This window comes from Mastigoproctus giganteus, chromosome 3 (assembly GCF_048544385.1).
Source record: "Mastigoproctus giganteus isolate SK-2022 chromosome 3, ASM4854438v1, whole genome shotgun sequence".
In the NCBI taxonomy this organism is placed as follows: Eukaryota; Metazoa; Arthropoda; class Arachnida; order Uropygi; family Thelyphonidae; genus Mastigoproctus; species Mastigoproctus giganteus.
In genome coordinates this window covers 71,328,376-71,353,741 of record NC_143577.1, presented here as the reverse complement: position 1 = coordinate 71,353,741, position 25,366 = coordinate 71,328,376, and the positions used below count along the sequence as shown (strand labels likewise).

General features: G+C 39.4%; 1 protein-coding gene across 1 annotated transcript in view; it reads left to right on the top strand.

The window, feature by feature from the left end:
- Positions 1-25,366, top strand: part of LOC150088075 (tetraspanin-6-like) — a 167,994-nt gene that overhangs the window by 82,830 nt on the left and 59,798 nt on the right. The gene's annotated exons all lie outside the window — the stretch shown is intronic.

The window sequence follows — 25,366 nt, the reverse complement described above, 5'->3', positions numbered from 1 at the left end:
AGAATAGATGATGGTTGCTTATCCATATGGCTCACTTCCCATTCTGAAATGTCTACAGGCATTCAATTGGATTGAGGTCAGGAGAATTTGGAGGCCAATCACGATGAGTGATATTTTCACTGTGATCCTCAAACCACTTGTGCACAGTGCAGGCCCAATGACATAGGGTGCACATGGTCTCCTAAGAGCTGCCAGTAGACCTCACCAGTGAGACATTGTCCATACACATCAGCAGTTCTAGTTCTTGCCAGCAAAACATATCCCATATTAAGCAACCACTGCCACATGCCTGTATAGTGGGTACCATACACGATGGGACCATGGACTCATGTTGCTTGCACCATACACTAAGGCATCTGTCAGGGTGTTGCACCAGGTATTTGGACTTACCTGAGTAGCACACTCGTTTCCAGTCCTCCAGTGTACAACCAGTGTGTTGTTGACACCACACAGCATTCACTGTTGTGTGAATGCTGTGTGGAGAGGGGGTGTCACTTGGGTTATCTGCTGTGGAACCCCACGCATCTGAGTGTGTGGGACCTCATCATTTGGGATATTGTTCTTGCATTCCCCATATTGTATTGCAATGTGAGCTGTCATACAGTGACTGGCAGGTGACTGTAGGTAAGTGAAGGGTAAAACTCAATGCAACCTTCGCTTACTGCAAACATTCACCTTTTTGACCCAATAAACTCCACTCATTCTACACCTTAGCCACAGTGGGCCATGAGCAACCAACAAGACATGCCATATTCTATATGGAAGCACCCAATGCCTAAGCTCCCACAGTCATGCCCTTTTGAAACTCTGTGATACCTTTACTATGTCGCATAATTGCAATTTTTTTGACTTGCATAACCAGATGCAAATTACCACTGCTTCAGTGTGGGAAGCTGTTTGGCTTTTTATAAATAAATAAATAAATTTTCTGTTTATACTCCAGGACAACTACACAGTCAGAGGAGGTCACATGATAGAGAGAATACAAGAAATTACTGTGAGTTATGCAGCATAGTTCATTATGGATGGGGTAGTCATAATTCAGTGATCACTGAGTGTATATGCTAATTTTAGAAAGTATTAGCCTGTAAGATGATAGAAGAGTAGAAAGAATGAAAAGAAGAAGAAGAAAATAAAAGAATACAGAATAAGAAAATTATTTCTAAAGCAAAAATTAATGTTAAATTACAGGTTATATAGGTTAACAGGCAGGCATCTGTTAATGTTCAAGGAGGGTTAAGATTAAACTGAGAAGGCCAAAATTATAAAAATTAAGAATTTGCAATTCCTAAAGAATGAGAATGTATTAAAATAATGTATTTTAATATCACAAAGTTTGTGTGTTGTTTGTTATTTGGTTTTTAGGAGCATTAACATCTAAGGCCATATTGCTCGGGGGGATATGTGGTGGTCATTCCCTGACCTTTCTGCATCCTCCATATTTGGTGGTCATGGGCTCAAACCCTGGTCTAATCCAGAAGCGTGTGCTACAGACTGCTGCACCTGCCCACCTGGCTACGGAAGCACCAATATCACAAGGAATTAAAGAGATAGCTGGTCATGTCCAGCATCTTAAGGGGGCCACAGAAATCATAACCTATCTGGGACATTGTTTTAATGATGTTGTTGCTGTAGGGATTTGATGGCTCATAAGCTGCTTTGGCTATAATGTGCCTATTCATTTATTATGAGAAATGAGAAATATTAAAGAAATGAGAAATTTTCATAAAGTTCTTGAAATATATAAGTAGTCCTCGAAAGGACTACTTCTTATATAGTTTAGTTATTAGTAATTCATTTATTATTAGTTTGAGAGTGCCAGTGCTGTCCATTTTGATAGGCATGCAGCATGAATAATCATTCATGCTGCATGCCTATCATTTGATTTCATCTAGAACAAGGTGAACTTGTTCTAGATGAAATCAAATGGATAGATATCTGAGAAATTACTTAATACCATGAATAAGCTGAAGGAATCAGTGTAAATAACAGATTTTAAAGAACAGTCAGAACAGAGATTTTCTAAAGCTAGTGTAATTGTATATAATTCAGCTGAGAAGGTACTGAATTCAGATCGAATGGATGCTGAAATAATGGCATTCGGAAACACTGAGGCTGCTCCAACGTTTGAATTAGATTTAGAGCCATCCATATGAATTGGGGGAAAGGTCAATATATTTTTGAGTGTGAACTGCATGAAGTTGTCTGACATTTGATGCTTGCAAAATATTATTCCTCATTGGCAGAGGTAAGTGTCACAGGTAGGTAGAAGAGGAGGATAAACTCATGGTGATTGAGTGAAAGTTGCTACCTGTTGTACAGAATGGATGGAAACATTCCAAACCTGCATCAGCTCAAGAAGGCGAAGACCAGCTAGTTTTACTATGTTAGGTTTATTTCTGTAAAGGTTTTCTAATGGTAGATTGAATAGGTATGACTGAATGGGATGCAAGGTACAACTTTCTATTTTAACAGCATACTTCAGTAACAGTGTTTTCCTGTGTAAAATTAGTGGGGGCTTGTGAGCATCAATGTAGAGACTATGTGCTGGTGATGTTCTGAAAGTATCAAGTGCAATCCTCAAAGCACTGTGTTGAACTAGATCAACCAAGCATAATGCACACATTCTGGAAGAATCATAGATGGGAGCGCCATAATCAAGACAGGATCTGAAAAATGTCCTGTATAACCGAAGTAGGGATGTACACTCTGCACCCCATGTTAGGGCAGATAATGCACTGAGTATGTTTAACTTTTTTAGGCATGAAGTAGGTGCATTATGATTATCATTATTAGCCCTACGGTGCAGGAAGCCTAAGGCTTTTGCTGCACCAGGCAAGAAAAAAAAAATTTTTGAGTTACCCTGAGAGAGAGAGAGAGAGAGAGAGAGAGAGAGAGAGAGAGAAGGAAATCACCAAGAAAGAGAAGAATGATGATATCCAGCTCAGGACCCTGGGTGTGCCAAACCCATACGCACCAAATGTGAGCCCATATGATCTAAAAAATTTAACTTGTTGTCAAGGATTAATCCTAGAAATTTGATGTTATTAACATTAGCATTAGCAGAGGCATATGATGCAAGAAAGCAAGCTTATACACTATCAGCCAAAAAAAAAAAAAAAAAATAATAATTCCTATTTCACCCAAAGTTTGTCCACTTCTTCCTTGAATTTATTTAAGCTATCATCTTACACAACGACAGATGGAAATTTGTTCCAGCAATCAACTACCCACTAGCTAAAGGCAAATTTCCACACATCTGTTCTACAACAGTCTTTTCTCAATTTGAATTTATGCCAACTCAAGTTTGTAATCTGAACAAGAGGAAGAATCCAATTAGCATTGATCCTGCTCAATCCATTCAAGGCCTTATACACCTCAATCAGAACACCTCGCAGGTGCCTAGTCTCCAGATGCTGCAATTTGCAGAACTTAAGCCTTTCTTTGTAAGAGCACCCCTTTGTTCCCCTCACCTGTCTTGTTGCCCTTCTCTGCACCTTCTCCAGCAACTCTACATCCTTCCTATAATGAGGCCTCCAGACCTGTATGCAGTACTCAAGGTGTGGCCTGACCATTGCCTTATGCAAGGGGATAATCACCTCCTTAGTGACTGGGATGGAGACATTAGTAATTTGAGGTTCAGGATCCGGATGAAGTTTGCATTGTCTACCAAAAAGGATGCCAACTGTTTTTTACTGCGAGAGTCAATAGCCATTAAAGCTGGCCCATTGTATTTTATTAAGTGATATCTGAAGTTGTCATTTAATAGATCTCATTTTGGGAATGGCAGGAGATGGACAGGTCATCTGCATAAAGGTAAGTCTCAACTGTATTTAGAAGTTGTTTAGTGATAGAATCTATTCTAAGAGCAAAAAGTGTGGAACTCAGTACTGATCCTTGTGGAACATCTTCCTGAATGAACATTGCCGAGAAGGCATGTTGGTATTGAACTTGAAATGACCTAGCATGTAGAAAATTTTTCACAAAATAGGAAGGTTGCCCTGTGGATAAAGAGAGTAAAGATCAATAAGTATACCATGCTACCAGGTAGTGTTAAAAGCCTTCTCTATATCTATTGAAATTATTACTAGCTGCTCATGTATAAATATAGTTCAAGTGCATCAGAAATACATAGCTATATCTGAATAAATCAGAATATTAGTAAAACGGCATCGTTTTAAGTTGTATCTCATATTGTGAATACCTTCACAACAAATTGCCATGATATTGCACTACTTCAAATAAGTAACGCTTTACCTAAGGAGAAGACTAATGTTACTTATTCTCAGATGGATACCACCACCCAGAAGGCACCGTTTCAGGACTATTTGTATATGTGTGGGATAATAACTCGACTATCCACTTGTCCCTATTAGACTTAGAAAAGCAAAAAAATAGAGGGAAAGTAATAGTAGGAGTGGAAGAGGAAAAGAAACGGTGTAGAAGAATGAAAGGGACAGTAACTCTTTCAACTCACACCACTCAAAAACTCAAACTCCTCGAATAGGCAACGCTTCCCCAGTGGAGAAGTCCACTGGAAACTCCGGGCGCCATCAGACGGCACCGTTTCGGGACTATTTGGCCCTTCTTCGGTGGGTGGGGCTTATGCCCTAAATGCTTTAGAGTCTAAATACATGATACACCATCAGGCATCTCTCATATTGTGGAGTTATACTTCATAACTGTTTTGCCATCACTGCATCACTCGAGTACTTACCCACCCACCGAAGAAGGGCCAAATAGTCCTGAAACGGTGCCGTCTGGGTGGTGGTATCCATCTGAGAATAAGTAACATTAGTCTTCTCCTTAGGTGAAGTGTTACTTATTCAAAGTAGTGCAATATCATGGCAACTCGTTGTGAAAGTATTCACAATATGAGATATAACTTAAAACGATGCCGTTTTACTAATATTCTGATTTATTCAGATATAGCTATGTATTTCTGATGCGCTTGCACTATATTTATACATACATAGTCTAGACTCTCCCATAACTTTAAGCTTATGCCCTAAATGCTTTAGAGTCTAGCTGCTCATGTTTAACAAACTGCTCATGTTTATGAACTGCAAATTCAGTCTTAACCATAAGATCCAAGCATGATATGTTTTGATGAAAGTCACATTGACTATGGCTCATTAGATGTTCTGACTCAATGATCCAGATGAGTGGACAATTTTCTCAAGGATTTTTGCTCAGGCAGCTTGAGAGAGATATTGGTCTATAGCTGTAGGGATTGGTTGGATCTTTTTCAGGCTTTAGGAATACCAAAACAGTAGAACGATGCCAAGAAGCTGGATGAATATTTTCCAAAAAAATATAGTTGTAAAAGACCAAGGGAAGGCACAAAGTTTTGTAATGACGATGTTGTAGCACTACATAATAGATCTCATCTGGTCTGGCAGCACAATTGTAGGCTGTTCCAATGGTATGCAAAAGTTCAGAATATTGCAGAGGTTTATTATATGCAGAAGGAAGGCAGTTTGAAAGTTAATAGAATGCTGTTCTACAGTGTTTTTAATTCATTGGAATGATGTAGTATAAGCTGATGCTGCTGAGTTGCTATATCTAAAGTTGCATTAGCTATATCTGTATAATTCTCCATATTGCAATAACACGAGTATCAATCTACCTATCATAAATGATACATACTCTTTAAAAGATTTTGAAGGTCTCTTCATACAGATACCTTCACTTCTCTGTATATTAGAGGATTTTAATGGGCATCACCCCTTATGGGGCACTCCTAAATTAGATAGACAGATTCGACTCATTGAAAGCTTTCTAGAAGTACAAAACCTCACCATAATACTGGTGCACACTCTCACATACAACTCCCAACTGGATACACCTCAGCAATAGTTCTCTCAATTTGTTCTCCAGTACTGGTCCTGACTATAGAGTCGTATGTTATAAATGATCTCACGGGCAGTGACCACTTTCCAATCGTATGCAATTTTTTTGATAGCACAGACTCCTTCAATTCAACCCTGCAGGAAATGGAAATTTTTCCAAGCAAACTGAGCAAAATTTCAGTCATCAGTCTCTCTCGATGAAGAAAAATTCCACCTCCAGCCTATTGATAATGTGACAGATTACATCATGTCGCATCTCCTAAATGTGGCCAAAGACGCAATACCACTCTCAAACCCCCTGAACAAAAACATTGTAATTAATGGTGAAATCAGGATTGCACAAAAGAAAGCAAAAAAAAAAAAAAAAAAAAAAAAACCTGGAATTTGTTTTGGCAATATCCAACCCCAGCCAATATCATTAATTATAAGAAGTTAAGGGCAAAAGCATGTTTCATAGAAAGGTGAGCCAAGAAAGAATCCTGGATCCGTTTTGCATTAACAGAAACATTGACACCAAAATACAGTAAACTGTCGAAATAACGGCACATTTGAGATAACGGCACATCGAGATCAGATGTTTACATACAGTGCAGATATCTTGCAGTGCCAGAAAAAAGAAAATGGCAAGTCACGTGATTACTTTATTTATTAAATTCGCCATTTTGAAAGTGAATTCTGTACTGATATCACAGATTATACCACTGTTTTACATTTATTTTAAATTAAAATCCCCTCACTATGGCTCCTAAAGTTAATAGACTTCATACAGAGAAGAAAAAAAGAATAATTAAGAACATTAAAGCTTAGTGACAAACTTGACACAATAACAGAAAATAGAGCATAAGTAGGAATGTATTAATGGCAGAATATAACACTTGTTTTAACACTGGATCATCAACATTTTTGTTTTTAATGTACAGTTAATAAAATTGCATTCTTAATCTCTCTATTTCTTATTTAGCCTCATTATTTCTGTATTAAATATATTAAAAATAAAACTTTATTGATAACGAAAAAATCAAAATAACGGTATCTTGAATCCCCAAAGGTGCCATTATTCTGAAAGTCTACTGTAATATGAAAAAAAATTAGAAAGCTTTCTGGTAAGTTTCCTACCATACCTTCTTCAGTCCTCACCTGGAATGGGCGAGATTTATCTAGTCCTTTAGATATAGCTACTGCTTTGCATATAGCTAATGCAACTTTAGATGTTTAGTTGGGATCTTTGAATTTATCACGATTGCCACACCACTATGGGCAGCATCAGCTGTATTACAATCTCTTTGATAAAGGCAACAGTTTTTTTATCGAAGGAGAAATTTGTGAGGTTAAGTAAGTTTCCTGAAGACAAAGGGCAAATGGAGAATATTGGTTAATTATATCTTGGATGCTGTCTGTGTTGTAATGAAAGCTTCTGCAATTCCATTGTAAAATGTCGTGCATCATTTAGGTTTAGGTGGGGATGATTCATCTGATTGTTTTTTGTATGCGGAGCATTTTTTCTGGTCTTTTTTGGGAAAATGGGGCATCCAGTAACCATAGTATAATTTGCGTGAAGTTCTAGTATGGGTTCCTCATAATCTGAGCATAGATCTACTTCCATACTGTTGGTGGGTGATTTGGTTTTCTTGTTGTCTTTAGTAGTTTTCAATTTTTCGCTGTCATGCAAGACCGTCAGAGTATCACTTGGGATGCTAATTGGAGTGTCAGTCACTTTGCTGGTTTTATTTTGATGTGTGTCTTTTTCAGAGTTTGATAGTGTACTTTTAACCTAGTTAGCTAGAGATGTTTCTATTTAAGATAGTCCGACTATTCTTGAGAAACAGAGGGCATCCCAGAAAGAGATGGATCGAACAGTTCTTGGAAGAGGGTTAGTGGTACAGGTTTCATAAGCCTAAAATCTGCTAAGTTCAAGAAGAAGAAGAAGCTAGAGGTATGCTGGGGAGTATTGATACATCTGTTTGAGCTGCTGTTGCAAGCATGAGATGTATAAGAATGACTGGGCATGGTCAACATAACTTGTCTATGCTTCAGGGTATATGACTGTTTTATTTTATATTTTTGAATTTTCTTCCCTGTTTTCTACATTTCACATGATTTAGAAAAGTTTGGGTGACTTCCTTTGCAGTTGGCCAAATGGGACTTGAGACTGAACAGCAGAGCCATGCTGAGGGCGAAGCGAACGAGGCTCTTGCCCCAGATTAAAAGCTGAAAGGAGTGACAAAAAAAGATAAAAAAAAAAAAAATGTTCTTGTTTATACTCCGGCTTGACCACCAAGTCAGTGGAGTTTACAATAAATCAATCAATACAAATGTTAATCGTATTTAGCAGTCATGGGCTTGAACCACAGTCCGCTCAAAGAGCGTGTGCTACTGCACTTGTGCTCTTGACCACTTGGCTATGTCAGGCCTTGTCAACATTGCCATGATTAACAGTAGGGCACAATTTTTCATTCTTGCCTCAGGTACTAAAATAGCTCGGCACAGCCCTGCTGAACAGTCTGCTTGTGTATGCTCCCTGAAACCACAAATAGGACAAATGGTATCACCTCTACACGCTTGCTGGGAGTGTCCATATTGCAGGCATTTAAAACAACGAATGGGATTTGGGATGTAAAGCCAAATTCAGCAGTTTAAATAGCCAGCTGTTACCAAGAATGGCAAATCTGGGGTGCTGAAAGTTAAAATGATGGATTGTGTTGGAACAAGATTTTCCATCTTTCTTAGTCATTATACATTTTGGAACAAGATTTTCCATCTTTCTTAGTCATTATACATATACTTCAATGCCACACTACAGTGTGGCATTGAAGGAAAATTGCTGCTGTGGATAAAGGGATGGTCGAGTGGCAGAAGACAGAGAATGGTAATCAATGGACACTGCTCAACGTGGACTAATGTTATTAGTTCCTGAACTAATTCCCCTTCAGATACTGTAAGTAGGTCTGTGATAGATACTGTCAGCCGACCTAATGTCATTGTTTTTAGCACCCAATCGGAATATTTTTCAGCCTGGACTGCACTTGTTAACAGAGAGATTGCTTCTACAGGGATGGGATACACTTAAATAGAAAGGGTGCTGTTGTTGTTGTTGTTGTTGTTGGGTTTTTTTGGCGCAAGAGCTACTTTGGCCATATTGCGCTGGAAGAAAGGGTGCAAGAATATTTGCTGATGCTATCGAGGCAGTGTTAGGTGGGTCGGAAAACTTCTAGTTTGGGGGGGGAGACAAAGACAAATAGATTAACAGTAGCCACTTGCAGAGGTGAAAGAGATTCTTGCACTGCTTCTATTGGAATGAGCAGAAGCCTGAAAAACAATATGCAGGATATTTCAGAGACTGCTGGAAGTCATTGTGGTACAAGTAAACACATGGGTTGTGTTAGGGTAGCTAAAAATAGAAACAGGTGCATGTATACTTGCGTGTACACCAATGCTAGGAGTTTAGTAAATAAATTTGATGAATTTGAGGTATTGCTCAAAAAATCAAAGGCAGATATTGTTGGGATATCAGAGACATGGTGCCACACAGATACAAGGAATGCAGAACTGGAATATGGGGAGTACAACGTGTACCGAAAGGATAGACAGGATAGGAAGGGAGGAGGGGTTATGCTATTAGTTAAAAAACACATAAAATCGAAGGAAGTGAAGCCAGTCGACATCGATGGACAGGGCAGTGTCGAGTCAGTTTGGTGTGACATAAGCATGGGTAAATCAAAATTGAGAGTAGGAGTGTGCTATAGGCCTAATGACTCTGATGAGTATAATAAGATACTGTACAGGGAACTAGAATGGGCCAGTAAATCAGAGAGTCTTATAATGGGGGATTTTAATTTCCCAGATATTGACTGGAATTTGTGGGTTGGTCACTCACACACTAGCAAGGCTTTTGTGGATTTGTTTTGTGGATTTATTGGATGATTGTTTTCCACACCAGCATGTTCAGGAGGCAACTAGAGGGTGTAATACTCTTGATCTGATTATCAGTAGTGATTCTTCATGCATTAAGAATCTGCAGATAAAGGAACCACTAGGTGGCAGTGATCACAGTGTGCTGAAGTGGGATTTACTCAAGGAGGTAACTACCATCAGAGGTAAAGGGAAGGGTTTTTGCTTTCGTAAAGGCGACTATGATGGGCTGAGACAGTATTTAAATTCTATACAGTGGGATCAACTGATGATGTTACCAACAGCAAATTCAAAATGGGAAGCATTCAAGGAACTAATCTTGGAAGCTACCAGGCTTTACATACCAACCAAGAAATATTGTTCAAGGTTCAGGCCTAAATGGTTGTCAGATGAACTAATGAGACATATGGCAGAGAAGAAAAATGCATGGGATATATACAAATTAATGGGTGACATGGAAGCCTATGATAGATATAAGTTGGTCTGTAACCAAGTCACAAAGGAGATTAGGCAGGCAAAGGCAGATTATGAGAAATCCTTGGCAAAGGATGCAAAGAAAAACAGAAAAGAGTTCTTTACCTATTTAAACTCAAGAAGGAAAGGGATGAATTAGATTGGTCCACTGGATGTTGATGGTTCAGCAGTTGAGGTAACAATCTAAACGAGTATTTTGCATCTACATTCACACATGAGGAGTTATTCAGGAAGGGGAATGTCATAGGTGAAGTAAACATTGGCAGTGAGCTAGATGATTTTCTGATAACTGAGAGGAAAGTGGAGGAGAAATTGTTGAGGATAAACATAAAAAAGGCACCCAGGGTGGATGGGATCTATCCAGTTATATTAAAGGAGGCAGCAAAAGAAGTAAGCAAACCCCTAGCCATAATTATGAGAGCTTCTTTGGACTCAGAGGAGGTACCCATAGACTGGAGATGTGCAAATGTAACCCCAATTCACAAAGGAGGATCAAAGGCTGACACAAGTAATTATAGACCTGTTAGTTTAACTTCGGTTCCAGGAAAATTAATGGAGGCACTGGTTAAAGAAGCACTGCAGGATCATCTAGACAAGAATTCAGTTATAGCTCAGACACAGCATGGTTTTGTTAAGGGCAGGTCTTGTCTGACCAATTTGATTGGATACTATGATGTAGTCACAAAAGAACTGGATGCAGGGAATAACTTTGATACTATATATTTGGATCTTAGAAAGGCTTTTGATACTGTTGCGCATGGAAGACTGTTGCACAAATTGGAGCAGTGTGGCATTGGAGGCAAATTGCTGCTATGGATAAAGGGATGGTTGAGTGGCAGAAGACAGAGAATGGTAATCAATGGACACTGCTCAACGTGGACTAATGTTATTAGTGGAGTTCCTCAGGGTTCAGTGTTAGGTCCATTGTTGTTTTCTGTATTTATTAATGATATAGATGATGGTATATCAAGCTTAATGTCCAAGTTTGCAGACGATACAAAGGTTGGCAGGGTTGTTAAGGACACTACTGATGCTATGCTGCTGCAACAGGATCTGGAAAGGTTGAGCAGATGGGCTGAGAGGTGGCAAATGAAGTTTAACATTGACAAAAGTAAAGTACTACATATGGGAAAAAGTAACCCCAGATCAACATATCAACTCTGTGGTGCTATGCTGACAGTGGTAGAGAATGAAAAGGACCTGGGGGTAATTGTGCAGGCAGATATGAAGTTCTCTGAGCAGTGCAGACGAGCTGCAAGAGTAGCTCATGGTGTCTTGTCAATGATATACAGGAATTTTTCTAGTAGGGATAGGGATGTGATTATTCTCTTGTATAAGGCATTGGTCAGGCCACACCTTGAGTACTGTATACAGGTCTGGAGACCTCATTTCAAGAAGGATGTAGAGCTGCTGGAACGAGTACAGAGGATGGCAACAAGATTAGTGAATGGAACAAATACTTGGTCTTACGAAGAAAGGCTTAAGTTTTGCAAATTACAGAGTCTGGAGACTAGGCATCGGCGAGGTGATCTAATAGAGGTGTATAAGGCTTTGAATGGCTTGAGCATGGTCAATGCCGATGGGATTCTTCCTCTTTCTCAGAATAATCACCTGAGAGGGCATAAATTCAAATTGAGGAAGGACGGATGTCGGATAGGTGTGCGGAAATTTGCCTTTAGCCAGCGGGCAGTTGGTTTGTGGAATAGACTTCCATCACTTGTCGTTGAAGTTGATAGCCTAAACAAATTTAAGGCTCAGCTGGACAGGTATTTCGAATGAATGGAGGGGTGAAATGGGAGTAGTGGTTGTGCTTTTTTTTTTTTTTTTATTTGGCTGATGCTGAATAAGCTTGCTTTGTTGCATCATATGCCTCTACTAATGCTAATGCTAATGCTAATTTTGAGGTAGCTGTTTCAATCAGGTGGTCTCCAGATTACAGTTGTTAAACCATTTTTGGTGTTCCAGCGATGGTTTCTAAATATCTTTGGATAACAAATAGTGATAACTTGCCCGCAGGTTGGGTGGAGAGAGAGAGAGAGAGGGTATCATCAGAAGGTTTGGTGTGTCATTGCACTGTGCTTCCCTTCGAAGCCTTTTTGGTGGTTAGAGTCATTGACATTGGACATTTCCGGTCCTGAGCTTGATGGCTCTATTGGCGGAAAGTTATTTAAGTCCATTTTTGCCCCTTTTAGCCCTGGGAGAGGGACTTCCTTCTCCCAGGTCCCACCACATAGAGGCAGGAATGATGCCAACCAGTGACCAAGCAATCAGAAGAATAGGAGGGCAGTATGTTGCTAGTGGAGGTAGCAGTAACATTGCAAGTGGCGTTAACAGTGACGATGCTAGTGGGTGAAGCGGTGACAGTGCTAGCGGGTGAAGCAGTGACAGTGCTATTGGATGAAGCAGTGATTGCTAGCGAGGGAAGCAGTAACGTTGCAAGCAATCAGCAGTATGATAAAAAGACTAAAGCTGTTTACAAATGAGGAAATAAGGAAAATCATGAGGTAAATGATATCCAATCAAAGGTAAATAAAGCAAAGAAAACTTAATATAGCATATAGAAAGTATGGTGGAAGGCAAATTAGTCAAACTGATATTTGAAGTAAAAATGAACAGTAATACGCTTAGAAGCAGACCATGAGCAAGGGGGTTTAATGGTATCGAGTAAGCTTTGGAGGATAAAGTTTTCTATTTTGATCTCTATATAGAAAAAAGGAAAATTATGAACAGAAGCCTTAACAGTCCAGAAGGACTAAGTGAGCTGCACCATCCACTGGGTTTACTAGCTTTAAATGATAACTTATTTTATGCTTATAATCTTTTTTTTTTTTTTTATGAAACCCCCAAACATTAGAGGTATTAGAACCTATAGTACTTGGTACCATGCTTGGGTTGGAGGTTGAGAAGATGAAACAAGATATTTGTTGACATTAGACTTGAACTTCGGTAGACTATAATTTTCAGGAAATACGTATGAAGGAAGGTTGTTCCAGAAAACAGCAGTTGAATGAATAAACGAGGACGATGTTTGTTTGTTGTTTGTTATTTGGTTTTTAGGAGCATTAGCAACTAAGGCCATATTGCTCCGGGATATGCGGTGGTCATTCCCTGACCTTTCCGCATCCTCCGTATTCGGTGGTGATGGGCTCGAACCCCGGTCTAATCAAGAAGCGTGTGCTACGCACTGCTGCTCCTTCCCACCTGGCTATGGAGGTGCCACGAGGATGATGAAAAGTTGGTTCCGTGAGTTTGAAGTTGGACAGTAAATGGAAGTTGGCTGGTGGTGGCACATGTTTGGACTGTTTTGAAAGAGAGAGAGAGAGAGAGAGAGAGAGAGCGGGAATTTTATTTTATTTTATTTTATTTTATTTTATTAATAAAAAGATACACAACAGGTAACCATTAACAGTGTATCTGAGATCAGATCAATAATAGAAGCAAATAGACGTACAGAATAATAGAAGCAAATTCAGAAGAACAGTGCCCATGGAAGTATCTGTAGAAAAGGCATACAGAAGAAACAGTACATCTATTAGACAGCGAGTGGAGAGACTCTGTTAGAGATGAGTCATTAATTAACCTAACTGCCCTCTTCTGAATGGAATCTAGAAGCCTGAGAGAGGTTTTGGGGGCACCGCCCCAGATGAGGGAACAATATTCCATAATAGGGAGAATTTGTGATTTGTACAGAGTGAATAGCTGTTTGGAGAAAAATTAATGCCGATAGTGAAAGAGAAAACCAAGTTTTAATATGAAGAGGAAGCAATATTTGTAATGTGCTTGTGCCAAGACAGATTAGAAGTCAGGGTAATTCCCAAAAGAGTAATGATTTTGCCTAGAAATCAGTGTAACAAAAGATAAGCATAGGAGCAGAAGAATCCTTTTTGTGAGATATAAGACACTAAGTTTTAGAAGGATTGAAATCACCTAAGTTGTCTTTGCCCCACTGGAGAATTACCTGGAGATCGGCATTTAAGGAATTAGTAGCAGATGTCTGAGAAGTTGAAGCTAATTGTGCAGGGCAAGGTTTCTCAAAATGGAAAGTGGAATGCAATGTGCTATCATCAGCAAAACTATGGATAGGATTTACAGTCAACAGAAGAAGGTCATTAATATACAAGAGGAAAAGAGTGGGGGAAAGAATTGAACATTGGGGGACACCAGCATTAGAGGAGAAGTTAGAAGACAGAGAGCCATCTACCATCACCCTCAGTGAGTGATCAGAGAGAAAACTGGATAACCAATTACAAAAAACAGTTGGCAATCCATAAGATGGAAGATTGTTTAGAAGACCTTTATGCCAAACATGATCGAAAGCCTTTCAGATGTCAAGAGTAACTGCTTGTGTTTCACCACACTTTTCCATTGAATTTGTCCATAAATGGGTAACATAAGCCAGAATGTCACCAGTGGATCGACACTGGCGATCATTGATCAGACAGAAAGGTTCTAGGTAGTTTAAGAGTTGGCAGTTAATTGATTGCTCCATTACTTTAGAAAGAGTAGAAGTAATTGCAATGGGACGATAATTGGATGGGAGGGATTTGTCACCCTTTTTAGGAACTGGCTGGATATGAGCAAATTTCCAAGCAGAAGGAAAAACACCTTTGGAATAAGAAAGTGAAAAAAGGTGGAAAAGAACAGACGTAAGTTCAGGAGCACAGGTCGAGAAATACCATCAGGACCTGGAGCTTTCTTAGCATCAAGATTTGTCAAAATCCTTCTGACATCCTTTTGACGGAAGACCACAGGAGGCATTGAATGGAGTGTGTTGAGAATGCTGGGAAGTGTTTTATCAAGATCATTAGTACATGAGTTGGAAGAAAAATGGGATGCTAACAGGTCAGCTTTATCTTTGGCTGAAGTGACAACAGAACCATCTGGTTTTGACAGAGGTGGGAGCAAAGATGGGCAAAAGTTGCAACCAATAGCTTTGGCAAGAGACCAGAATGCTTGGCTACCATTAGAGCAAAAAGCAAGTTTTCTACTTTTAGCTTGTTCAAAATCTATTTTGGACTGATTAATAACTACTTTACAATTGTTGCGAGCTTTGGTGTAGGCAGAAAATGAAACTGAAGAATTGGAAACAAGCCAATTACGATATGCAACCTTCTTCTCTTGAACAGCCTTAGCACATTTATTGGAAAACCAAGGTTTAGATAAAGGACGAGATTTTAAAGTGGAGTGTGGAATAAAGGATTCCATTCCTACAAGAATAATTTCACTGACACGATCTGAGCAAACGTTGACATCAGAAGTTTTGAAACAGTAATCCAACCAAGGAAAAGAAGAAAAGAAATCTCGCAGGTCATCCCATTTTGAATTCTTGTAATGCCAAACAACATGAGGTTTGGAATAGCCATGAGAAAAGAGGCTCCATTGGAGAAGAGACAATCACCATGTTGTGATCTAAGGTGCCTAAAGGACCACTGACTTTGTCTGTGTACTTAGAAGGGTTGTTTGTTTGAAAAAGATCAAGCTTTTTGGCTGTATGGTTAGGATTGTCTGGTATTCTTGTAGGTAAATGAACAATCTGTGCAAGGTCATTAGTAATTGCAAAAGCCTCGGCATCTCGACCAGCTGGGTTGGTGTGACTAGAAAATGGAAGTCAGCTTAAGTTGTGAACATTAAAATCACCCCTCAGAATTACCTCACTGTTATCAAAGTTTGGACTGGAGAAAGTCAAGTTGCAAAGGGAGGAAGTCAAAGAGCTCCAAGTGATTAGTGGAGTTGGGAGAACGGTAGAGACAACAGATGAATTTTACAGAATGAAGTAGAGAGATTTTAAGCCAGAGAAGATCGAAAAGAGGAGACTCAAAATTATCAAATATCTGACAGGCAATATCAGAACGGACATATGCACAAGTACCACCTTTGAGGTGAAAGGAATCATACTGCGAATAATTTTGGCAACTGAGATGAGCAGTGGTTGAATCAACTGATAACTGATTTCGTCAGAAAAAATACATGGGGTTTGGCAGACTGCAAGTGGAAATGGACATCATTGAGATTAGAATTGAGACCACGTATATTTGTGAAATGAACTAGGAAGTGTTTGGGAGGTTTAGATCTTTTTGCAGATAAGCTTACTCAATTAGTTTGACAATTCATGGTGTATTCAGTAGTAAGAAAAAGTAGGGGGACATACTGTATGAAGTAATGAAATTTTTGTCTATGGCATGCACACGGTAAGAATATATCCAGATCCTTGACATAATGTGGCCTTGACAATGTCCCCCAGCATACACACTACTCGGACTCCCTCCAGTCACTATCTGGCAGAGTAGAGGCAGCAAGATTATACACTAGCTGATCCGAAAGCCTCCTAAAGAGTTACCAATAGGTTCGGTTTGGTGTACTATGTAGTGGCCAGCCTGTGAACACTGTTTTAGAGCTGTACTCTCAAAATGTAAGGAAGATTGGATCTTGCCATGATGTTCATCACTCAAAAGTCATCAGTCATACTGCATGATGGAAGAGATGGGGAAGGGTTGACTGGAACTTAGCTCTAGAGACTAAACATGGGTTCCACCACTTCAAGCCTCCAATGAGCAAAGTGGTGGTATTGCACCATTTGATGAAAGTCATCTACCACTTAGTATTGCCTGGTAACACAGAGGGGCGGCATTCCTCCATGTGGTGTGGGTGTCACACCTCGACCCCTGCTTATGTTGGTTCACACCTGGGTGGTCACCTACAATGCTTGTGCATGGAGGTAAAATCAGGATTACTGACAGTCCACCATCGTGAAGGTGCAAGCAGAGGATTTGGCTGTCACAGACCGTCCGGACTTCGCCGAAATTGGGTCCACTTGACTTGAATGTCACCCAAATATCAGTTCCATCAGCTTTTTAGACTTCCAGGTAGCAAGTACAGCTTGTCTGGCATATCTGAGAGAATGTCTGTGACAACCTCAAGGACCAATCTAAACATGGAAGTAAAATTGAAGTGCCTGAATAAAAGGAAATCATTCATTAGATGGAACATTGAGAAATTTAGACAGGAGAGTGCAAAAATGTGTTTCAAGATCTGATCAATGTTATCGTTGCTGAGGAGACTCCGAATGATCTAGAGCAAAATTGGTCTTTAATGAAGGAGATGACTTGTAAAGCTGCATCAGTGGCTCTGGGTAAGAGTGAAAAAATTAGGAGGAAGCTTTGGATCACAGATATTTTACTGTAGAAAATGGACGAGAGGAGGAGACTGAAAGGCCAAAAAAAATGATGATGATCAAAGTAATTATCACAAATTGAAGAATGAAATTGATAGGGAATGTAGGCAGGCTAAAGAACAGTGGTGGCCAGAGAACTGTCAAGAGTTTGAAATGCTCGAACAACAAGGTTGGGTGGACTTGGTGCATAGAAAAATCAGAAAATTAACAAGAACGAGTAGCGGAAGCCAAACGAGAGCATTGTGGGATGAAAAGGGAATGACAGTACTGAACTTCAAAGAACAAAAGGAAAGATGGCGGAGATATGTTGAAGAACTTAATGAAGATTCAAGCACATACACATGGAGAAATACAACACTAGAATAACAAGAAAACATGGAGGAGGAAATATCTAAGGATGAATTCAACATCCTTAAAGTCCCTTAGTAATAACAAAGCACCAGGAATTGACAACATACCTGCAGAGCTTTTAAAATACAGTGGAGAAAATCTGAAGATGGCTTATTTGAACTGATAAATATGATATACAAGGATGAGCATTGGCTGGGGGATTTCTGCACATCAATCATAATCCCCATACCCAAGAAGATGTCACCAAGAGTATGCCAAGACTACAGAACTATAAATCTTATTACTCATGCATCCAAGGTTCTGCTGAAAGTTATCAAAGTTTGAATGGAGAGTCATATTGAACAATTTCTGGATGACTCACAGCGTGGTTTTCGCAGATGCAGATCGACAAGAGATGCTACTGGAATGTTGAGCGTTGGGTGAGAAAGTGTATAACATGGGACGAAACCTCTATGGGTGTTTTGTGGCTAATGAGAAGGCATCTGATAGAGTAATCTGGGAGAATTGTTCCCATTGCTCGGATGCAAGAAGAAGATTATTGGACTGATCTATGACTTATATAGAAGACAAAATGCAGTGATAAGAGTGAGGGGAGAACTAACAGAAAAAGCTAAAGTTAAAAAGAGAGTAAGACAGGGATGCTTACTTTCACCTGGTTTGTTCAATCCTTTTGCTGAAGTGATAATAAAGAAGGCACTTTGGAATAAGAAGTGGGGGATTAAAATAGGTGAAAAGTATATACAGGTTATTAAGTTTGCAGATGATCAGGCCATACTAGCAGTGTTGCCCTGCTACAATGCAAAAAATGATCAAAAGGCTAAATAAGAACGTGCTGAAGTATGGAATGAAGATAAACGTTATGAAAACTAAGGCAATGATGATTGATAAAAGGTTAATTCCCTTCCGAATTTAGATCGGATGTAAAAAAATTAAATGGATTGAAAAGTGTCAAATGTGGAAGTATTAAGACGTATCCAAGAACAAAGGAAAATTTTAGGTAGAATAAGATAAACTAGACTAAAATGGGTGGGCCATGTGATTCAACATGGCGGATTCCTTCTGGATGCAATGGAGGGGACTGTGGAGGGAAAATGCCCTGGGGTAGACCAATAAAGACTTTCATCAGGATGTTGCTGGATGAAGCAGGACTTCATCCAGATTTTCTTGCAACATTAACCTACTGATAAGACATGAAATTGTCCTGTGGGGTTCATTTTGATCCTTCTCAATGGAGAGTTATTTAACTTTTAGTAGAAAAACCAAGGGAAAACTTCCTGATGGGTATTGAGATACTACTTACCACTAGGTGAACAGAGTGGCTTAAGTGTAAGGGTGATAAATTAGAATGGATGTCAAAATGACTCCTATCTCCTCCAACATAAAAAAAAAAAAAAAAAAAAAAAAAAAATGTTTAATGGGAATCTTATGCAACAGCTATAATAAGATTCAACAGTCCTTAAGTTTAACAGAATGTTAAACTTAACTAAGGGAATCTTGTTTTTAAAAATTTATATAAAATGCTCATAGGTGTTGTTTTTAACCGTCTAGTGGGCATTCCAAAATTGGCCAAAACTAATTTAAAATTGCTAAATTTTTGATGCCACCTTTATTTTCAATCTGTTGTGACCACAATGGTGAAAAATCAAATTTTTTTAATTTAAAACATATTTTTAATTAATTTTTTAAAATACTCCATTGCTCTGGTGTGCTTTAGACGTCTGCCTATGTTTGTTTTTTTTATTGTTTCTAGCATTTGGGTATAACTTCACTGCTATTATGTGGAGAAGAATGCATCGCTATGGCTATTGTTGCCTTAAGTAACTGTGAGTGTAACCTGTGAAAATGAAAACCCTACCTGCTTCATAATGGGATGGGATACACTTAAATAAAAAGGGTGTAAGAATATTTTCTGATGATATTGAGGTTTGGGGGATACACAAAATAATGGATTAATGAGAGACACAAGTAGAGGAAAGAGTAATTTTTGCACTGTTTCTATTGGAACATGAAGCAGCCTGGAAAATGCTAGGGGCACTGTAAATAAATTTGATGAAATTGAAGTACTGATTAAGACATCAAATGCAGACACCGTATGGATAATGGAGACATGGTGTCACTCAGACATATGCAATGCTGAATTTCAATATGCAGAGTACAATATATACAGGAAGAACAGACAGGACAGGATAGTTGGAGGGGTAAGAAGCATATTAAATCTAAGACAATGCATCCAGTTGATATGGGTGACCAGTGCAATGTAGAGTCAGTTTGGTGTGACATAAATAAGAAAAATGGAAACACAAAAATAAGAGTAGGTGTATGCTATAGTCTTAATGACTGTGATGAGTAGCCCAAACAACTATACTGAGAAATATGATCGGGCAGTGAATTGAATGTCTTATCTTTCCATATGTTCACTGGAATTTGTGGGTTGGTCACACACACACACAAGCAAGAGGGTTGTAGACTTCTTTTGTGACTGTTTTCTTCAGCAGCCCATTAGAAAGACAGCAAGAGGAAGCCGTACCCTTCATTTGGTTATCAGCAGCAATTCTTCATGCATTAAGAATCTGCAGGTAAATGACCCACTGGGTAGCAGTGATTACATTGTACTAATTTGAAATTAAATTAAAGACATAATTATTGTCAAGAGTAAAGTGAAGGATTTTTGCTTTCATAAGGGTGATTACAGTGATCTCAGACAGTTTTTAAATTCTATGCAACAGGAGCAACTAATGATGTTACCAACAGCAAATTCTAAACGGGAAGCATTCTGGGAAGTAATCGTAAAAGCTTATAAGCTTTTCATGCCAACTAAGAAATACTGTTCAAGGATCAGACCTAAATGGATGACACTTGTAGCAGAGAAGGAAAATGCTTGGGATGCATATAAATTATCAGGTGATATAGAATTCTATATATAAATTAGTCTTAAATTAGACTATATATAAATTAGTCTTGCTGTTCTTTCATTCTGGCAAAGAATGAAAGAACAGCAGAAAGACTTCCATGCTATACACTAACAGTAGGAGGAAGTAGCTGAATCACGTTGGGCCACTTTATGACAGTGGGTTAACTGTTGACGAGCCTACTCAGTTTGCTGACAAACCGAATAGGCATTTTGCATCTACATTCACACATGAGGAATTCTTTAGGATAGGGGATCCTAGAAATTTATCGCACACTAACAGGGAGTTGATTGATTTTGTTGTTGTTGTTATTTGGTTTTTAGGAGCATTAGCAACTAAGGCCATATTGCTCCGGGATATGCGGTGGTCCTTCCCTGATCTTTCTGCATCCTCTGTATTTGGTGGTGATGGGCTCAAACCCAGGTCTAATCAAGAAGTGTGTGCTACGCACTTCTGCTCCTTCCCACCTGGCTACGGAGGCGCCTCCATTGATTTTGTGATAACTGAAAGGAAAGTAGAAGTAAACTGTTGAAGTTAAACATAAAAGAGCTGCCTGAGGTGGATGGAATCTATCTAATTATATTAAGGGAGGCAGCAAAGAAGGTAAGCAAACTCTTATCAATTAATTATGAGCATCCTTGGATTTGGGGGGGAGGTCCTATGGACTGGAGATGTGTGAATGTATCCCTAATTCACAAAGCGGGATCAAAATGTAACATGAATAATTACAGACCTGTTAGCTCAATCTGTTCCTCAGAAAATAAAGGCTAAAGAAGTAATGCAGGATCATCATCTAGCTAGGAATGCAATTATACTGCAGTCCCAGCATGGATTTGTTAATGGGCAGTCTTGTCTGACCAATATGATTGGATACTATGATGCCGTAACCAAGGAACTGGACGCATAAAATAATTTTGATGTCATATATTTGGATTACAGGAAAGCTTTTGATATTGTTGCATATAAAAGACTGTTGTACAAACTGGAGCAATATGGCATTGAGGGCAAGTTACTGCTATGGATAAAGGAATGGTTGAGTGGGAGCAGACAGAGAGTGGTTATCAGTGGGCACTGCTTTTCATGGACTAATGTTATTAATTGAGTCCTCCAGGTTTCAGTGCTGGGTCCATTGTTGTTTTCAATATTTATCAATGATATTGATGAAAGTATATTAGGCTTAATGTCTAATTTTTTGGATGTTACAAAAGTTGGCAGGGTGATAATTCCAGAAAACATGCCAAGTGTGTGGTACTACACTCAGGTTAGTAGAAAATGAAAAAACCTGGAAATGATCGTGCAGTGAGATATCAATTTCATTGAACAGTGCAGACAGGCTGCCAGGACAGCTCATGGAGGTTTGTCAATGATATATATAGAAACCTTGCTGGCAGGAATAAGGAAGTGATTATCTCTTTTTAGAACGCCATAGTTAGGCCACATATTAAGTACTCTATACAAATCTGGAGGCCTCGCTTCAGGAAAGATGTTGATCTGCTCAAATGAGTGTTGAGAAGGGCAACCAAATTGGTGAAGGGAACAGAAGGGTGCTCTTACCAAGAAAGGCTTCAATTCTACAAATTGCAGCGGTCTAGAAACCACACAGTTAGCATTAGCATTAGCATTAGTAGAGGCATATGATGCAAGAAAGCAAGCTTATTCAGCATCAGCCAAAAAAAAAAAAAAAAAAACCCCTCTCCCATTTCACCCCTCCGTTCGTTCGAAATACCTGTCCAGTTGAGCTTTAAATTTGTTTAGGCTATCAACTTCAACAACAAGTGATGGAAGTCGGTTCCACCAACCAACCACCCGCTGGCCAAAGGCAAATTTCCGCACATCTATCCGACATCCGTCCTTCCTCAATTTGAATTTATGCCCTCTGAGGTGATTATTCTGAGAAAGATGAAGAATCCCATTGGCATTGAGCATGCTCAAACCATTCAGTTGTGGGGATATCTGATTGAGGTGGTTTAAGGCCTTTAAAGGATTAAGTACTCTATACAAATCTGGAGGCCTCGCTTCAGGAAGGATGTTGATCTGCTCAAATGAGTGTGGAGAAGGGCAACCAAATTGGTGAAGGGAACAGAAGGGTGCTCTTACCAAGAAAGGCTTCAATTCTACAAATTGCAGTGGTCTAGAAACCACACAGTTGTGGGGATATCTGATTGAGGTGGTTTAAGGCCTTTAAAGGATTGAGTAAGATAAATATAGTTGGCATTCTTCCTCTTACTCAGACTACACACATATGGTTGCATAAATTGAAATTGAGGAAGGATGGTTACAAGATAGATGTGCAGAAGCTTGCTTTCTGCTAGCAGGTGGTTGAATCCTGAAACAAACTTCCATCTGTTGTTGTTGTGGAAATGGGTGGTTTGGATAAATTCAAGGAAGAACTAGACAAATTCTTGGAGGTATGGATGGGTGAAGTATGTAATTTTTTTTTTTTTGATGATTTATTGATGATATATAAGCTTGATCTGTTGAATCATTTTCCATTACTAATACTAATACTGCATATGGGTAGCAGTAATCCCAGAATAATGTACCAACTGTGTGGTGCTACACTCAGTGGAAAATGTGAAGGACCTGGGGTAATTGTGCAGTGAGATATGAAGTTGTCTGAGCAGTGTAGTCAGACTGCCAGGACAGTTCATGTGATTTTGGCCCTGGTATACAGAAATTTTGCTAGCAGTGATAAAGGAGTGATTATCCTATTGTATAAGGTAATGGTCAGGCCACATCTTGAGTACTGCATACAGGTCTGGAGGCCCTGTTTTAGGAATAATGTAGAGATGCTGGAATGGGTACAGAGAAAGGTAACAAGACTGATGTGGAGAACAAATGGGGTGCTCTTACCAATAAAGGCTTCAGGTCTGTAAATTACAGTATCTGGAGACTAGGCACCTACGAGCTGATTGAGGTGTTTAAGGCTTTGAATGGCTTGAGAAAGCTCAGTGCTGATGGGATTCTTCCTCTTGCTCAGACTATGCATATGAAGGAAAATAAATTAAAACTGAGGAAGGATGGTTACAGAATAGATGTGTGGAAGTTTGCCTTCAGCCATAAGGTGGTTGATTAACGGAACAAGATTCCATCTATTGTTTTGGATGTGGATAGTTTGATTAAATTCAGGGAAGAACTAGACAAAGTATTGGAAGGAATGGATGGGTGATATTGGAATTTTTATTTATTTTTAAATTTTTGGCTGATGCTGTGTATAAGCTTGCTTTCTTGCATCACTGGACACAACTAGTACTACTGTATTGTGTGCGAGCCAGAAGTTGTAATAAAATGAGGCCAGTATTCATAAACACTTGATGGGACTGCTATGAAATGTGAAACCAGCATGCTTCAATAATTTTACGCAAGAGGTGCTGCTAATTTTAAATTTTTATTTTGTAATAATTATCAAGAATAGGTTTAAAATAGCATTTTACTTTTTTTTTTTATGGCCAAACTTCTTCAATAACCTTCAATTTCCTTCATATGCATAGTCTTGGTCCTTGAGGTTGTCAGGGACATTCTCTCAGATATGCCAGACAAGCTGTTCTTGCTACCTGGGAGTCTAAAACGCCGATGGAACTGATATTCGGGTGACGCTTAAGTCAAAGTGGACCCAATTTCGGCGAAGTCCGGACGGTCTATGACAGCCAAATCCTCTGCTTGCACCTTCACGATGGTGGGACTGTTAGTAATCCTGGGTATAACCTTCATGCACAAGTACATGGTGGGTGACCACCCAGGTGTGAACCAACGTAAGCAGGGGTCGAGGTGTGGCACCCACACCACATGGAGGAACGCCGCCCCTCTATGTTACCAGGCAGTACTAGGTGGTAGATGACTCTCATCAACCGGTGAAATACCACCACTTTGCTTATTGGAGGCTTGAAGTGGTGGAACCCATGTTTAGTCTCTAGAGCTAAGTTCCGGTCAACCCTTCCCTATCTCTTCCACCATGCAGTGTGATTGATGACTTTTGAGGTTATGATGAATGTCGTGGCGAGATCCAATATTCCTTACATTTCGAGGGTACAGCTCTAAAACGGTGTTCGCAGGCCGGCCGCTAGTTAGTGCACCGGACTGAACCTATTGGTAACTCTCTAGGAAGCTTCCGGATCAGCTAGTGTATAATCTTGCTACCTCTATTCTGCGAGATAGTGACTGGAGGGAGTCCGAGTAGTGTGTATGCGGGGAGCATTGTCGAGGCCACGTTATGTCAAGGATCAGGGTATATTCTTACCACATGTACGCCATATCCAAAAATTTCATTACTTCATACAGCATGTCCCACCCACTTTTTCTTACTATTGAATACACCATGAATTGTCAAAATAATAGAGCAAGCTTATCTGCGAAAAGATCTAAACCTCCCAGGGACTTCCTAATTCATTTCACAAATATACGTGGTCTCAATTCTAATCTCAACGATGTCCATTTCCACTTGCAGTCTTCCAAACCCCATGTACTTTTTCTGACTGAATCTCAGTTATCAGTTGATTCAACTACTGCTCATCTCAGATGTCCAAATTATTTGCTGTATGATTCCTTTCGCCTCAAAGGTGGTACTTGTGCATATGTCCGTTCTGATATTCCCTGTCAGAGACTTGGCAATTTGGAATCTCCTCTCTTTGATCTTCTCTGGCTTAAAATCTCTCTACCTCATTGTGTAAAATTCATCTGTTGTCTCTACCGTTCTCCCAACT